Raw genomic sequence first — 3,781 nt, forward strand, 5'->3', positions numbered from 1 at the left:
TTCTGGGTTTTCGTTATACTGTTCTCTTCTGTTTCTATTGCAGGATTCTCCTATTTCTTTTCCTATTTATTTACTCTATTTCCCAACTCCTTTTCTTTCCTAATTCTTTCCTCTAAGTCTTCTTTGCTGACTCTTCCGAATCAACCTGAGGGTGAACCCTCAAAGTTCTATCCTGGTCCCTCTTCTTGGGGCCCCACACCACCAGAGCTCCCACAAGAAAGGACCAAACAGTCATTCAACTATTATTTATTAACTGTGCTAAGCGCTGGGTATACAGAGAAAGGCAAAAAACAGTCCCTGCTCACAATCTAATGGGGGAGAAAGCACGCAAACAATTCTGCACAAACAAAATAAAGGGAAAATAATCTCAGAGAAAACACTAAGATTAAGGACAATAGGGAAAGGCTTCTTGTAGAAACTTGAAGAAAGCCAGGCAAGCCTGGAGGCACAAATGAGAAGGAAGAGAATTTCAGGCATAGGAAACAACCAGCAAAAAAAGAATCACAAAATGAGGTGTCATACTAGAGGAACAGCAAGGAGGCTAATGTGACTGGTTTGTAAAGTTTGTGGAGGGAAGCAAAGTGTAAGAAGACTAGAAAAATAGAAGGGGGCTAGGTTATGGAACCAAACAGAAGATTTTATATTTAATCCTGGAAGTAATAGGGAGCCAGTGGAATTTCTTGAATATGAGGATGTTATGGTCAAACCTGGGTTTGGAGAAGATTACTTTGACAATCTCTAAGGATCTCCTGTAAAATTTACTTGCAAAATTTAGAATATGGAGTTTGGGGAATATCAACCTGGAAATCATGTTGGTGGGATCTCAGTGATTCTCTCCTTAAAGTCCAAATGGGATCGTCAGAAGCCAGTCCTTTGCAGGATTCAGTGGTCTTCAATAAAAGTGACCCAGGTGTTCTCTCTTTCACTGAAAATACTTCAGCACTCAAAAAGCCTCAGGTCAAAATGAATACACAATTTTGGCACAAAAAACCTTCTCTAAGAGCCTCAGACTAAAAGAGTAGAAGAGTTCTACTGGTCCCTAAGAATGGACTTGATAAATATCTGGAAGTTCCCTAGACATAAAAGGCAACAGAGATGTCGGGTCCTTCCGACTTCCTGGAGTGGCCCCGGAAGTGTCTAAAGGAGCCGCCTGAGAAGCTCCAGTCGGCTGAGATCTTGGGCGTGAGAGGGGGTGTGAACAAGGTCAAACTTCCGGTTTTATTCAGTTCAGGCCACAGGGTCTCCCTACCGGTCTCTCTGGGGTCAGCCCCACTCACTGCCACACACGCTACTTCTCTGTTGGCTCGTCTAGCCCGACGCCTCCCGCCTGAAGGTGAGGGAGAGTTAGAGCTGGGAAAAAGGGGAAGTGCGAGCAGTAGAGGAAGGGAAGGGGGCGTGGCCTCGGCGGGAGGTTGTCGTGGGGGCGGGGCCAGGTGGAGGCGTGGCAGGCTGTGCTCTGGTGGGGCATGACTGAGAGGAAGCGCCTGGCAGGAAGGCCGCCTAAAGGGAGATCTGGGAGGGGTGGGGCCCGTGAAGGAGGGAAGAGCATGAGGGGGCCGGCCTTAGGACCTTCTTTTAGTTAAAAGACATAAGAAATTCTTGCTTGGACGTGCAATATGACCTAGAAAAGAATCAAAAGATTCATGAGACAGCTAGAGTTTCACATAAGTAAGGTAGATTAACTCTATGAAGCCTATTGTAGTCAAAGATGTCTCCAATATGGGACTAGCAAAATGAAGCAAATATTTGCTACTTACATTAGCCAGCAAAGCTACTAGAGTTTGTCTGAAATCAACCATAGCTACAAGCATAGATTCCCAAAGTGGGCAATACCGCCCCCTGGGGGGTGCTGGAACGATCCAGGGGGTGGTAGTAGCCTCTGGTGCAATTGGGGGGCATTAAATAAAAATAAGGGTTCACCTAACCCCAGGGGTGCACTGAGTAATTTTTTTAAAGGAGACAGTAGGCCAAATAAGTTTGGGAACCTCTGCAACAAGGTATATACTGAAAATGTGCACCAGTGAAACAGCTGGAGTATCTTGGAGTTTTCCAAGATGATAGATCTGGTTAGCTTTGCTTGGCTCTATCCTAGATATCAAAATGAAATGTTAATGAAGTATGACCCCCAGCAGTGAAAACTAAAAAGCAAAATAGAAATGAATGTCAAACAACTGAGATGGAGAACTAGTTTTCTGACACGATTTCCTTTAAGGTAACAGAACGTAAAGAGATTGCAACTCATGTTAGTGATGTGTCACCTGTAAAAGCTTTTGGTAGCCCAGCTTCAGGTGGTAGCTGTTGACATCAATGATTTTGGCACTATCAAATTAAACTTGAAAATTATTAGGAATCCATGTAATGTGGAGAATGTGACTCTTATCCAAAGGTAACTGGAATAGGGTTTCAGCTCTCCAGAGAAGGAAAATAATGTACAGCCAAGGCACTCCAGAAACCTTCACCTTCAAAGAACATTCCTTTTCCTAATCTACCTAATATCTTTGAAAATGGAATGGCAGTTGAAGACACAAGGCCACTATCAGTCAGTTTTAGTGTCTTAACCAATGGAGACTATGCCTCATCTTCCAAATCAGTTAGATCTTCTACTAACACTGGTCAGTCTAATCCAAAAATTACTGTCACTTCAGCAGAGCATTAGCAGACTGGCTTCCTAGACCCCACCTATGGAGGGTGCCGGTTTAAGTACAAAACCACAGCTGAAGCCCAGGATCCCAAGCCATGGCAGAAGCACACAGAGAATCAGAAAGCCCCCATAGCTGCTTCTGCAATGGGCTAACACACACAATACCCGAGTGGAGATAGCCTGTTCCTGGATAACAATATTGCAGTGTCACTTAGGCATGCCTCAAATGAGGCATCTAAGGTTCAATCTGTAGAACTGGACACCTTGGAAGGCAATCTCACTAAACAAGTTGTCAAGGGAATCACTTCAGCAGAGGTGTCAGTGATCTCAGAGTCTCCAGTTTGAGGACTCAGTAAATAAGAATCAGTAAGAATCAGAAGGCTGTAGATCATTCCTAAATGGAACCTTAGAAGCTTTTCATGGGCTTTATGTAGCACTACAACTCCATAAAGAGCAATCTAAAGAGTTCCAGTACTTTCAGACAAAAGGTGATGCCCTGCATATTCCAAAAGATGCCACACAGGTTGTGGCTCGTAAAATAAATGATGCTGCCTCTTAGATGGAGATCGATGAGTGTGGATAAGAATGACTGAGACTGAAGGACATTTGAGGGCTTTGTGCCACCATGCGTATCAGAGGCAGACCTCAGCAAGAACCTTCCTGACTTATGTTATCTGCAAACAATGCTATGGAACTAGGACTTTTAGGACTTTTTACTCATAGGACATGCCCCCTTCGCTCCCCACGTTACCCACCCCCTTGAATATTTGGAAGTAATTTGCAGTCATTTATTTTTAAAATCCATTTAAGACCTCCCCTTTATTTCTAATAACTAACATAACCTAATTTTCATTTTTTCATTTATACTTAGGAGTACAGCAGCTGCTCATAATTATGAATGATGCTTTCTGTATAAGGTTTTTCTCTGATGATACCAGGGCTCAGCCAGGAGAGTGACAGGACTTGGCTCTGAGTGACAGATATCCTAAGTAGGACATGTTAAACTAAACAATGTTCAGTTCCTTTTCACAGGAGGTGACAGTTCTCATAGCATTAATGTGAAATTTGGTTATGGCTTCTGAAATATGGAGAAAATGCCCAGTAGGGAGCATGACATTAAAGAAGATAAGAAAATGTTGT

General features: G+C 43.3%; 1 pseudogene; it reads left to right on the forward strand.

Annotated features, from left to right (window-relative positions):
* The first annotated feature begins 2,105 nt into the window (after positions 1–2,105).
* Positions 2,106–3,200, forward strand: LOC114041432 (annotated as a pseudogene).
* The last annotated feature ends 581 nt before the right edge of the window (positions 3,201–3,781 follow it).

Source organism: Vombatus ursinus, unplaced genomic scaffold (genome assembly GCF_900497805.2).
Source record: "Vombatus ursinus unplaced genomic scaffold, bare-nosed wombat genome assembly UNPS02014173.1, whole genome shotgun sequence".
In the NCBI taxonomy this organism is placed as follows: Eukaryota; Metazoa; Chordata; class Mammalia; order Diprotodontia; family Vombatidae; genus Vombatus; species Vombatus ursinus.